Source organism: Panthera pardus, unplaced genomic scaffold (genome assembly GCF_024362965.1).
Source record: "Panthera pardus isolate Hobbes unplaced genomic scaffold, ASM2436296v1 HiC_scaffold_16, whole genome shotgun sequence".
Taxonomy (NCBI): domain Eukaryota; kingdom Metazoa; phylum Chordata; class Mammalia; order Carnivora; family Felidae; genus Panthera; species Panthera pardus.
Window position 1 is genome coordinate 13,422,429 of NW_026526721.1, and position 13,868 is coordinate 13,436,296.

The 13,868-nt window shown below is 47.5% G+C and overlaps 1 protein-coding gene across 6 annotated transcripts in view; it reads left to right on the plus strand.

The window, feature by feature from the left end:
* The window catches only part of TIAM1 (TIAM Rac1 associated GEF 1), a 391,533-nt gene that overhangs the window by 72,891 nt on the left and 304,774 nt on the right, over positions 1 to 13,868 (plus strand). For 4 of the 6 annotated variants that reach the window (XM_053903151.1, XM_053903144.1, XM_053903147.1 and 1 more), the window contains one exon: positions 6,516 to 6,564. The exons of 1 other annotated variant lie outside the window; for it this stretch is intronic. The gene's annotated coding sequence lies outside the window, so the exon portion shown is untranslated. Of the gene's footprint in view, positions 1 to 6,515; positions 6,620 to 13,868 lie in introns of all 6 variants that reach the window. One more of the 6 variants, XM_053903146.1, reaches the window with a different exon arrangement.

A 13,868-nucleotide genomic window follows, 5' to 3' on the forward strand; every position in this document is an offset into this window, starting at 1 on the left:
TGTTGAGAATCATTGACTTTAATTGGCTAATCAATTTTTAGGCCCTCTCCATTTGTATTTTGTTTAATCAACAAAAATAAATCGCCCTGCCAACCTTGAAAGTGCCAAGTCGGAGAACAGTGGCAGAGACTTCGTTTGTCCTGCCCAAAGTGCTTCCCAATAGAAACGTCTTAATTGAAGATGATTTATATTCAGAAGCGTGGATGTTTTATCGTTTGTCTGAAGAAGGAAAAAGCTGTGTAAGCAAGCAGAATGCAGCCGTTTTAGGCATTGTTTTTGACGTTTATCTACTCTCTTTATCCCTCAGACGTTTCCAGAAAAACGACCTCTCCGCATCCTTCTCGCTAATGATTCAGGCTCCAGCTCCTGAAGCACTTGTCAAGGGTTCTTCATAACCTTTGCTTGCTGTTGGTTTTTGTGAGAGGACTTCCTCCCGGGTTTTACTGCCCGTGACTCGTGTCTCTGGGCCTTTGGTGGGAAGTGGCTGACGTGTCGGGGCTGGAAGACAGGCCCCATTCACCTTCCCCCGGGAAGGGGGCCGCTGGCTTGCTTTGTCGGCAGGAAGACCTCAGTGGCCATGGCGGGCTGCGGGGTCTCGGGGCACAGGAGCTTTGATGTGGGCCGGTGACAAACTTCCCTGAGAGTGGCAAGAGGTCAGGTTTTGCTTTTGCTGCCTTCTCTTCACTCTGGGGAAGGAGGACAGATGACAAGAAGTAACGTTTATTTAATGCCTGCGTGATGCCTTCTCATTTCTCACAACAACCCCGTTTTTCTGGTGAGGAAGCCGAGGCTCAGAGGGCGTTAGCAATGGCTTGTATGTGGAGCGCCTGTGGTTGGAATCTCTGTTTCCAGACGTCTTCCCATTTCACTGGCTGCTGGAAGCTGGAAAAGACGCCTCCTCCCAACAATCACTAACCCCGGGTTTTCCCCTGCGGGGCTGCTGGGGTGCAGGTACCAGAGTGTGATGGTGGTCAGGGTTGTTGACTCTTTTCCAAGAGCTTCCCTTAATCCCTACTCGCCTATTAGTTACTGCTACCCTCCTTTTACAGAGGAGGAAACAGAAGCAAAGAGTGGTTGGGGCATTGGCTCAAGGTCACTTGGCTAATAGCTGGGGATACCAGGATTTGAATCCATGTAATCTGACCCAGCACCCATGCTCACAGGAGTCACCTTGTACCTTGTCTGTTCAGCATTGTCCAAGCCTCCCATGTAGGGAGAAAGCAGTAAGATGAAAGAGGAAGGGAAAACAGTGTAGTTTGATAGAACTTGCTTCGGACAGTAGAGACCATTGATGTACCAGTTGCCTTCATTGTGGGCTCATTCATTGACCTTCGGCTGCTCTGGGTTGCCCTTTCTGTTGCCTTTTCTCCATTCTGAGTTGCCTTTTAGTGCCTCTGCTAAAGTCCCATCCTCCCCAGGTCTCTCTTCGACTGATGGGAGGCCAGCTGGTCTCTAGAGGCCACCAAGAAACCAACATCATGACCCCCCAAGTTATTCTATGGGCAAAAGCCTGAAATAAACCCCAGGAACCAATGTGATGCAATTTAACAATTTCTGTAAGGAATTAGTTCTAGGAACCCGGTGCGATGGTAAAAACCCAGCCTCTGGCCGAAGCCCTGTGCTGTTTTTACTGGGGCTGTAGCTACTCACTCGGCAGCCCTGAGCCACAGCATCCTTGGGTACCAAGGGTCAAGCGGTCCTTGTTTCGAGGTGGAATGTGGAAGAATGTTCACATTGGGAGTGGAAAGCCCTGCAGCAGGTCAGGTCGGTTAATATAATGATGGTGATCATAACCTGCAGAGAACAGTTTCTGATGCCAAGACCTGTTCCAAGTGTTTTGCACGTATTAACCAGTAATTTTCCACCAGTCCCATTAGGTAGATGCTGTAATCTTCATTTTACAGATGGGAAAATCGACAGGGTTAAATGTGCACATGTAGCGTAATTTTAGGAACATTAACATACAAAACACATCTTAGAATCAAGGACATATGGTGCTTGGCTCGTGGACTGGTGGAGCCAGTGTTTGGCTACTCTTTGGAGCACAGATGCCTCCTTATTAGATGGGCCTTGGAAACTAGCTTAAATGTGCGGGGCAATACAACAGCCGGCATTTATCGAGTTATTACTGTATGCCAGGCTCTATTTTAAGAACTTGGCATGAATTGTTGTTAATCCTCACAGAAAGGTAGCTAGTATGATCATGATTATACCTGGGTCGCAAATGGAGGAACTAAGTCAGAAGGGTAGTTTATCTTGCCCGAGGCCACCCAGTCAGGACACGGCAAGGCCAAGAGTCAGCTGAGGTCATCGGGCTCCCGAGCCGGGCTCTGAATCGCAGCGGCTCCTGCCTCTGAGCTAAGACCCCAGGTACAGTTGGGAAAGGGGTGGTGGCAAAGGGGATGGACACAGTCACAGGGCTCCGTGTGGGTTAGAGGCTGTGTGGTCCCGGTCAGGTGCCCTTGCCCACGTGGCTTGTCACATTTTTGGGGCATCTGCTGTGGAGTGGAATTGGAGGTTGATTTTACCAGTCTTCTGCAGGCTTCTGTTTGTTTGGTTGCCAAGACCATCCCAGTGGGGAAGGAAATGAAGGAGAGCTTTGATATGACTTGTAAAACATACCTGGGAAGGCATGTCCTGAGTCTCGGATGCACATCATCTCCCTGACCCCCACAACGACCCAGTGAGGTTCCCACTCAATGGTGATCGCCATGTCGCAAAGGGGGGAGTAGTGGCCTGGGGAGGGCCAGCCACTATTCTTGTATCCTCAGGTCACACAGCGGGGGTGGGGGGGGGGCAGAATAAGGTGAGGACTGACCCCACGTGGGGGCTCTCCCGGGGGGGGGGGGGGCCTGGGATGGGGCATCAGCTCCGCTAGTCAGCTGCTTCTTCCCTCCTGTTGTGCTGCACCCACGCTCTCCTGCTCTCCCGTGCCTCCGTGTCCCGAGCTTTTCAGAACAAAAAGAATGAGATTTTCCACCGCCCGGAACTGTTTTTGCTACTGCTTGTGCATCTGAACACCTGCTGGGCTGATGAGCTTTTGAAATGTCACTTGGCTGTTGGGAGGGAGCTGTGAGTGATTGGCGGGAACACACCATCCCAGCTGCCTCCGAGGGGTGGGTGGTGGCGGGTGGGAGTGCGATGGTTCCCAGGCCTTGGTAGGGGGAGGTGGCTGTGTTTCTGCTCATGCAGCTGGCACAGGTACCCATCGCCTGCCTGGTCATTTTCTTCTCTTGGGCAGATGGAGGCCGTTTCTGTGCCGTGTTGTTCTTACAGCGTTGGCTCTGCGGTTTTGGGTCACCTTTTGAGAATACAGTTGAAATTTCGACCTTTTTCCTCCCCGGATTTTGCTTTTCAGAAAAATGCGCGTGTACATTTATAGGCAATTCTGTGTGTAAATTCTGGATTTTCACTGGCACTCTTAAAACCAGAGGCTCCTTGGCCGTATCCTACCTTCCATATTCATACCGTGAAATCTAGTTCAAGAGTTGGGTTTTCTTCCCTCCTCCCCTGCCCCAGTTGAGGGCAAGTATGGAAAATTAAATTTTTGATTTCCTGCCCCTTTTCCCTTTCCCTTGTAGTTAGTCAGAGGCCTGGCGGGAAAATATACGGCACAGTCAGGTGACAGAAGAGGGTTGAGTGAAGCCGTGTCATGAGGTCGGGAAGCAGAAAGGGTGCGTGAGGTGCGGGGATTACCTGAGGAAGCCCCTCTGTTTTAACCTGTTCGGACTGCTATAACGATACCACAGACTGGGAAACTTTCACGTGGCAGAAATTTCTTCCTCACATTGCTGGAGCCTGGGAAGTCCAAGGTTATTAAGGTGCTGCAGATTGGGTCTAGTGATGGTCCACTTCCGGGTTCACAGATGGCAGACTTTTCCTGTGGTCTCGTATGGTCGGAGGGGTGAGGGAGGTCTTTGGGGTCCCTTTTATAAGGGCGCTCATCCCGTTCATGGGGGCTCTCCCCTCCCCCCTCATGTCCTGATCACCTCCCAAAGGCCCCACCTCCTAATATCATCACACTGGGGGGTTGGATTTCAACATATGAATTTGGGGGGACATATTCAGTCTATGACACCATCCAACCCCTAGAACTAAGGACAGGCAGGGAGGGTTCCTCAGAGAGGCTGTGCCCTGTGGTGGAGAGACTTCCAGGCAACCCTGTAGAGAGGAGGCGGGGGAGGGGTGAGTGTGGGTACCTGTTCCTTCCTTCTTTTTTTTTTTTTTTAATGTTTTTAACTTATTTTTGAGAGAGTGCAAGTGTGGGAGTGGCGGGGGGACAGAGGATCTGAAGGAGGCTCTGTAGTGACGGCAGAGAGCCCGTTGTGGGGCTCGCGCTCACGAACTGTGAGATCATGACCTGAGCCGAAGTTGGACCCTCAACCGACTGAGCCGCCCAGGTGCTCAGTGCTCCTTCCTTCTTTACCCTCCTCTTCCGCTCCTGGCTTCTGTGGTTAGCTCCCAAGGGACCCGAGGGCAGGGGAGCCTGGTTGACGCAGATCACGGAGGTCAGCTTCCCAGGGCACGGATCCCAGCGGACAACCATGGGACATGAACAGGGTGTTTAGCGCATTACTCTTCAGATGTTTCTGTCCAATAGATGGCACTTTTGAGGCTGCAAAGGAACAGCTTTGTCATCCTGAAGTGCTCTCCTCGGGGACTGGACGTCATGGGAAGTTGCATGGCTTGTGCCGTGAAGGTTTCGTGATCTTGTTCATGATTGGAAGCGTCCTGGTTTTCATCCAGATGCTTTTAAATCCAGGCTTTTAGGTTTTGTTTTTGTTTTTTCCCTATTTTATTCGTATGCCTGTTATTACAAGGCTACTTTGAAAGGCTGCATTGCGACTCACGATGGTGAATCAACCTGCCTCATTATCACAGGGGATTATATATAAATCACTCGCATGGCGTTATGTTCAAAGGTAGTTTTCTCTTACGTGATAGCTGGATGTAATGAAATGGGCATTTCTGGATTTTGCAGAACAGAGAGATTATATGCGGGGAAGCAACTGAGAAGTTAAAAAGCGTTCGGCAGGGTCAGGTCACTAGCAGGTGTAAGTCACACCCCCAAGCTTGGATCTGGGGTCTGGGATCTGCTTCCGGCTCCTGCTCCCGCGTTGTGACCTTGGACAGCATCTCTAGGTGTCAGCAAGAATCCTGCTACGTCAGTTTAGAGAGAACCCCCACCCTTGGCGTATGAGTACCTTGGTATGCAGGAATCCTGTTTTCTCTTGGTTTAGTAAGGACCCCCACCCTTGCTGTGTCTGCTGAGTAGTGACCTCCTCAGTCGGCTTGTTTGTTATAAGTCCCCAGGTGTCTTTGCTGCACTGGGATTTGCACCTCATCTCTCTCCTCTATTGCAATAGCCCTGAATAAAGTCTTTCTTACCATTTTTTAACAAACATCAGAATACTTTTTTTTTTTTTTTTTTTTTAAACATTACCACCCCATAAAACCTTGGAATTGTTTGTGATCCTCAGGGACTTCCAGTCCAACCCGCCCAGTGTTGAGAGCCCAGCGGGTCCCATGGTGAGGAGCCTACTACCCTCTCGTGGGTTGGTTCTCAGTGTTGAGATGCCTCGCCTCAATTTCAAGCTTGAAACTTACCTTCAGTTTTCCTCATTGATCTCAGTGTCGCCTTTCCTGGGAGTCTGTTAACTCCCTCCTTAAGGGAATAAATGAGCTTCGTAAAATTTTAACCATCGTAATGAAAATAAATTTGTTTTATTTATTTGTTTATTTCAGAGCGAGAGAGAGAGTGCACAAGCAGGGGGGAGGCAGAGAGAGAGGGAGAGAAAGAATCTTAAGCAGGCTCCACACTCAGCGTGGAGCCCAGTGTGGGGCTCGATCTCACGATCCTGGGATTGTGATCTGAGCTGAAATCAACAGTTGATCGCCTAATCGACTGAGCCACCCAGGCACTCCAATGAAAATAATTCTCAAGTAGTGTCTATAGTGACCTTCTTGCTTTCTCTCTCTCTTTTTTTTTAATGTTTATTTTTGAAATGGAGAGAGACAGCCCAAGTGGGGGAGGGGTAGAGAGAGAGGGAGACACAGAATCTGAAGCAGGCTCCAGGCTCTGAGCTGTCAGCAGGGCTCGAACTCACAAACTGTGAGATCATGACCTGAGCTGAAGTTGGTCACTCAGCGGACTGAGCCACCCAGGCGCCCCACCTTCTTGCTTTCTTTATAACAGGACTCAGAGCCTGGCTGGAACATTGTTGCCAACTCTGGGATATTGTTACTATAGGAAGCTGCTCCAGGGTGATGGCCCTGGGGTTGAGTCCCTGGGGACTCTGTCTTTGTTATAAACTCTTAGGTGGCTCAGCAACTGTGCTTCTACTTCTGAGTGCTCTGCTATTTTCCTCTGCCATTGGTTCTTGATGATGCCTTGTTTAGATACCGTTTTATAAATGACATGCTTCTTTTTCTTTTATGGAGTAAAGTGCATGGGGCTTTGTGAAAGCTGTTTGTCACCCAGAAGTATTTCTTTCTTTTTTTTTTTTAATTTCCAGATGGCTGTGTTCCAGATATTAACCTTATCAGAAGCCTGACCTGCACATGGTGAGCAGTTTAAACTTGCCTACATGCTTTGAAGGACTTTCGAGGTGCATCAAGGGTATATAAATCCATTTGCTTTTTCATTTATTTGTTTATCATATAGCCCCTAAATCTGTGCCTGGTGTTTTGTTGATTTCCACTGTCTATTTTTTCTGCATCACCGCATTTATGGGTATCTTTGAGAAGCAGTGACTTCCATAGGATTAAAACAACCAAAGTCCTTTGCTTGAAGGAGAATTTTAAGGTGCAGATTTAAAAAGGAAATCAGATTTATTTATAAATATGTCACTATGTGTCTGAGAAGATAACATTCTTTTTGTTAAATATCAGCGTACTGTATCACATGCAAAAAAAAAAAAAAAATCACTCCGTATCATTTAATATTCACATTCAGATTTCCCTGATTGATAAATGTTCTTTTCACAGTTAGTTATAAATCCCTCAGGGTAATCAAAGGATTTAAACAAAGTCCACAAATGGCATGTGGTTGATAATGCCTCTTAAGTCTCTTTTTATATGTAGGTTTCCTGTCCTTGTTTGTTTTCTCTTGCAATATATTTGGTCAAGAAGCTGGATCTTTTGTCCCGTGGAGTTCTTCACCGTATATAAGTATATATAGACTTTGCTGCCAGAATCCCAGTGTTGTCATTAAACATTTTATTGTCTTCAAAATGTCCTATAAACTAAAGGCTTTATTAGATTCAGATTTGTATTTTTGGGCAACAGTATTGCATACATGATAATGTAACTTTATCAGGTGACATATTTTGTATCCTTTCTGAAATGTTAATATAGGCAGGTGCTGTTAATCTGATCATCCTTCATTAGGGTCCCCATCAGCTTTTTCCCTTGTGGTTTCGGCAGCTGTTGGCGGTCCATAGAGGATGCCTAGACTCAGTTTTCATTTAGGGTGTTTACAGAAGGGTGATAATCTCATTCTGTCATTTCCTCTGCCTTTATTAGCTGGAAAGTTTTATAAAGAACTTTGTTTCAATCTTTTAAAAAAGTTGCCTCAGGGTATATAGTTTGTAGATAAAAGGCAGAATGCTGGCTTGATTTTTTTCTTTCCTTCACCAGAATAATGAATCGATTCCATATTGTCTTCAAAGATGGTCAGTGAGTTTTTAAGGAAAGATATTCTTGCAAACTCTTAGATTCTTTATGTATTTGACATTGGAGCCAGGATGTGGTTAGAAACAGTAGCTTAAAAAGGCCTCTGTTTTTAGATGTATAAATCTACTTAATAAACACTTCTAGATAATAAGAGAAAGGAGGGAAGGGAAGATGTGGAGTGAAAAAGGAAGAGACAAGAATTTATAAGCATGATTAAATAAGGATGAAAGAAGGATAAAAAATAAAGGCGTGGGGCGCCTGGGTGGCTCAGTTGGTGAAGTGTCCAGCTCTTGGTTTCAGCTCAGGTCGGTTCATGAGATGGAGCCCCAAGTCGGGCTCTGTGCTGACAGTGAGGAAACTCTTTGAGATTCTCTCTCCCTCTCTCTCAGCTCCCCCCTTCCCCCCTCCCCACTTGCACACGTGTGTGTGTGTGTGTGTGTGTGTGTGTGTGTGTGTGTGTGAGAGCAGGCTCTCTCTGTCTCTCTCTCAAAATAAATACATAAAACATGTTTTATGTATTTATTTTTAAAATGTTTATTTGTTTTTGAGAGAGAGAGAGAGAGAGAAGTGCAAGCAGGGGAGGGGCAGAGAGAGAGGGGAGACAGAGCATCCGAAGAAGGCTCTCTGCTGACAACAGCCAGCTCGACACCGGGCTCAACGCGGGGCTCGAACTCATGAAATGTGAGATCATGACCTGAGCCAAATTTGGACGCTTAACCAACTGAGCCACCCAGGCCCCCCAATCAATAAAACATTAAAAAAAGAGAGAGAGAGAGAGAGAGAGAGAGAGAGAGAGAGAGAGAGAGAGAAAGATGCTAAAAATGAGGAATGGAGGGGACAAAAAAGGAATCGTCTAAGATACTCCAGGGAAGATAAACAGAAGGGAAGTAATTTATTCACCAAGTGCTTTTTTACTACTTTTTTACTTTTTTTTTTTTTACTACTTTACTTTTTTACTACATGCCTTTCTCTTTTACTTTTTTTTTACTACTTTACTTTTTTACTACACACCTTTCTCAGTTCTAGGTGCTGAGGCCAAACCTCCTGCCCTCACCGAGCTTACCTTCTAGTGTGCGTGAAGTCTGAAGTCACAGACGAGCATGTCCGATGGTGACGGACCAGAGCAAGGAAGCGTGCTAGAGCATCCTGGCGGTGGGGTTGGGGGATAGGGCTGTGATTTTCATAGGATGATCAGGGAGGATCTTCCCATGAAAGACAGGATGGTTGGGCAAAGACAGGAAGGAGGTGAGGGAGGAAGCCACGTGCCTTTCTGGGAGAGAACGTTCCAGGCCGAGGCAAGAGAAGTGCGGAAGCCCCGAGTTGCAGCTGTGTCCCGTTGTGAGACGAACACTGGCGTGTGAGAGGAACAGGAGGAGGCCGTTGCGGCTGTGACAGCGTGAATGAGCAGGAGAGGACCGAGGGGGCGATTGGGAGACACTCGACAACGGGGGGCTGTGTGGGTTAGGCTCCAGATTGCACAGGGCCTCGCAGGCCATTGGAAGGTCTTCGGGGACCATGGATGGACTTGATTTCACTCACTTTATAACATGAGGATAGACTGTTTGGGGGCCAGGATCAGGGCAGAATCAGCAAGACCAATTAGCAGGTGGCCGTGACCAGCATACTGGTGATGGAGCTGGTGAAATACAGCCAAATTCTGGATACATTTTGAAGGCAGAGCTGACGGGATTTGCTGACGGATGGGGTATGAGGTGTGAGGGAGGAGGGAGGTGTCCAGGAGGGACAAGAGCCACACGTACTTGGGGGACGAGCGGTGGCGTCGGTGGACCTTGGCTGCTCCAGCAACCTGGGCCCTTCTTGGCCGTTCGAGTTCCAGGCCAGCAGTGGGAAGGAAGGCTTGCCTATGGAGTTCTCCGTTCTTGAGGAGTTTATGAGTGGCTGGATGGGTCATTCCATGGTGGCCAAGTCACCTCTTTTAATTCAGTGGCCACCACCTCGTGCCAGCCACAAAAGCGGCCAGGGTTTGAGGAGGTCACTACTGAACCTCTAACAGATGCCCAGTTCAGAGGACAAGCCCCATGATAGAGGAGAATCTGCTTCTGTGAGGGAGAACCCCTTGGATCCGGAGAACGAAGGTTGTTGAGGACCGATTCCTACCGCGTGCGTCTAGACTTGGTTTTGGTCTCGGAAAAATACTTCTGGGCGTGATGGGAAGAACCCTCTTGGGCTCAGCGTGTTGGTGGGTAGTTTCGGATCGCCCACACGTCTTTGCTCGTTCCTCCCCTTGTCTTTTTTTTTTTTTAATTTTTTTTAACGTTTATTTATTTTTGAGACAGAGAGAGACAGAGCATGAACGGGGGAGGGTCAGAGACAGAGGGAGACACAGAATCGGAAGCAGGCTCCAGGCTCTGAGCCATCAGCACAGAGCCTGACGTGGGGCTCGAACTCATGGACGGTGAGATCATGACCTGAGCTGAAGTCGGACGCTCAACCGACTGAGCCACCCAGGCGCCCCTCCTCCCGCTTTTCTACAGGGGTGTCTGAAGTGCACTGTCCCACCTGTCATTGCCAGCATGCTGAGCACTGGGCCAAGGGGAGGCAAATCCTCACCCCCAGGCCTGGTTTTTTGTTTGTTTGTTTAAATTAAGTTTTTAATTTTAATTCCAATATTCTTAACATGCATTGTTATATTAGTTTCAGGTGTACAGTATAATGATTCAACACTTCCATAAGCTACCCAGTGCTCATCACGACAAGGGCACTCCTCACTCCCCGTGACGGGGAGTATTTCACCCCCCAACCCCCCCACCTCCCCTCTGGTGATCATCTGTTTGTTCCCTGCAGTTAAGAGTCTGTTTCTTGGTGTGTCTGTCTGTCTGTCTGTCTCTCTTTTTATTTTTGTTTTCCTTTGCTCATTTGTTTTGTTTCTTAAATTACACACGAGTGAAATCATATGGTATTTGTCCTCCTGTGACTTATTCTGCTTAGCATTGTACTTTCGAGCTCCCTCCATGTTGTTGTAAATGGCAAGATTTCATTCTTTTTGATGGGTGCATAATATTCCACCACACACACCTTGTCTTCTTTATCCATTCAGGCAGAGTTGAGTAACTGCCTGGACAAAACCTGAAATAGTTACTCTTTGATTCTTTACAGAAAGAAAGTTTGCTGACCCACGGGCTAGAAAATAAGTAGAGGATGAGAAAGGCTATCGGGGGATGGAGCATACAGAAATGTTCCTTGTCGGTCACTTGAACGCCGCTCAGCCTTCGTGTGTGTGAATGTGAAATTCCATACCTCACAAATTGTGGCTTAACGTTGTTAAGATTTTACTTTTTTTTTTGTTTGTTCTTCTACAGGTTAGATGACGTTATTTTTATACTTAATAGGAAATACAATTCAGCACGGGTAGGTTCACATTTAATATTGGTGTCATTTTACTGGGCAGATGGTTGTATATATTAGTATTCAGTTACTTTAGTATGGAATGTTAGTGTTGAACCTTCCATAATCCCAAAGTTTAGCATTTAAGTCCTGATTTGCCATTTGGTCCTCCTTGGATAGTAGAAAGTTTCTCTCCCATATGAGTGTATTAATATTGTGTGGTTTGTTTTGTCTTTGTGTGATCAAGAATTCTCCATCCCTGAGGCGCCTGGGTGGCTCAGTCGGTTAAGCATCCAACTTCGGCTCAGGTTATGATCTCGCGGCTCGTGAGTTCGAGGCCTGTGTCGGACTCTGTGCTTGTGGCTCAGAGCGTGGAGCCTGTTTCGGATTCTGTGTCTCCCTCTCTCTGCTCCTACCCCACTCACACTCTGTCAATCCCTCTCTCAAAAATAAATAAACATTAAAAAAAAAAAAAGAATTCTCCATCCTTTTAGTAAATGCAAGGGTTTTCAAAATAAGTATACTTGCATTTTCTCCCCCCTAAATGGGACTTAGATAGTTTTATCTAAGTTGTTCCTTTTGTCTTTTAGCTATATTGTGTGCTATGTTATTCTGGAAGGCTATGGAATTCTTCATGTAAGAAAAAAAAAATAAAAGAATGAAATAGATTTAAAATATAAAGGACTTTTCTTTCTTAATTGCATCTTAATGTAATAAAAGCCAGAGAGTAATTATTAAAAATGATAGAAGAAAAGAATTAAAACAATAAAATTGCTTAGCAAAGATCCTGTTTCATAATGCAGTCGGATATAATTGGTATCATAATGTGTAATTAACAATCTTTCTTTGAAGTATGAGGCGAGCATTTGGGCAGGCAGGGGACCTCTTAGGAGCGGTGATGTCTGAATTAGTTCTTACCTAGTGCTTCTGAATCTGTGCACAGATTGTAGCATCTTGCTTCCTGCCTTGTTAGTTGCTTTTTGTTGGTAGAGAGAGATCATAAACTAAGGGCTAGGAGAGAGGGTCCCCCAAACTTGACCAGTCAGCCAGCCACCACTGCCCCGGGGTTGATTAGGGGCAGGAGAAGACAAACTCCCAGATGCAGTTCCCTGGCATAGACCAGATGGGGGACCCTTCTTGCCCTGGTATCAGGTTGGCCTGGGGCGTGTGCTTTAAACGAGCTGAGAAGCCTCCTTGACCTCATTTTCTTTTTTTTTTTTTTTTTTTTTTAATTTATTTTTGGGACAGAGAGAGACAGAGCATGAACGGGGGAGGGGCAGAGAGAGAGGGAGACACAGAATTGGAAACAGGCTCCAGGCTCCGAGCCATCAGCCCAGAGCCTGACGCGGGGCTCGAACTCACGGAGTGCGAGATCGTGACCTGGCTGAAGTCGGACGCTTAACCGACTGCGCCACCCAGGCGCCCCTCATTTTCTAGACCCACCCCCATTCTGGCCCCATGGATCTTACTGCAGATACGGCCAGGAAAGATGAGTCCAAGGAAAAGTACCACCAGGAAACAGAGGGGGGAAGGTAATGGATTCCCACAGGCTTGGAGCCTGAGTCTCACTTTTTCTACTGCCCACCTTGGCTCCATCTGACTCCTTGAGACTGGGACACCAGAACACTCAAGAACGCAAATAAAAGCACTGGCAGAGACTATTCCAGGCAGATCTGAACTTCTGTTCACTACTTCTTTGGTTCTAGAGTTCCGTGCCCACGAGGCACCACGTATAGGCTTCTGCGGGAGGCGTGGTGGTGGGTGCTCTTCATCGCCCCCTGGTGGGAGAAGTTGGCTCTGTGTGACTGTAGAGGGGCTGAGGGGGAAACGGCCACTCCAGAGCTTAGCTTTTGAAAGAAATCCTGTGATGGGAATGCGGTGGGGGTGGGGGTTGGGGGGTGGGGGTGGGGTGCAGCACTGTCCAGCACTTATTTGAAAGAGACTACCACTGCTCAGAGATTTGACGCCTCTTCTTTGGAAATAGGTTGTAGAGTCTGGGGCATGTCCTTTGGAATATCTTCCTCAGTGGCAACTCTTTCTCTTTTTGGAGTGGTTTTCATTTTTGGTAAAATTTCTTTTCTTTTTTTTTTTTTGTGTGTGTGTGTGCATTTATTTTATTTATTTTGAGAGAGAGAGAGCACGCGTGAGCAGGGGAGGGGCGGAGAGAGAGACTCCCAAGCAGGCTCCACGCTCAATGCCAAGCCTGATGGGGGGGGGGGGGGGGCTGGATCTCTCGACTGCGGGATCATGACCTGAGCTGATATCAAGAGTCCCACGCTTAACCGACAGAGCACCCAGGCACCTCAATTTCGGTAAAATTCTTTTTTTTTCCCCCCCGGTAAAATTCTTAATGCAGTTTCCTCAATTGGTTTCTCCTTCTGTTCTTGTCTGCCTGATGTCCACTGTCCATGGTGTAGTCCGAGAGATCTCAACGGCAGTCAGATCTCATTACTCCTCTGCTTGGAACTTCCGGTGGCTTCCTCCTAAACACCAGACTCTGCCATGACTGCCAGGCCTCCAGTGATTTGTCCGATTCCCCCCGCCCTCACCACCTCATTTCCTCTTAACTGTGGGTCCTTCCCATACCTCCTTTCTGGGACTAGAATACAGCCAGACTCAGGTCTTCCTCCTGGATGTCAAGGAACGTCATCTTCCAGCTGGCCTGGCCAGTCCTTTACTTCCTGGAGGGCTCTACTCAAACGTCCCCTCCCCAGAAAAGACTCCCAGAGCATCGAGTATGACGTAGCCACCCCTCAGCACACGATCTCCCCAAGCCCCTCCTCACCTCCCATGACACCACTCTAGTCTCATCATGGCCCTGGGGGCCATGGGGACTCCCTCTTTTACTC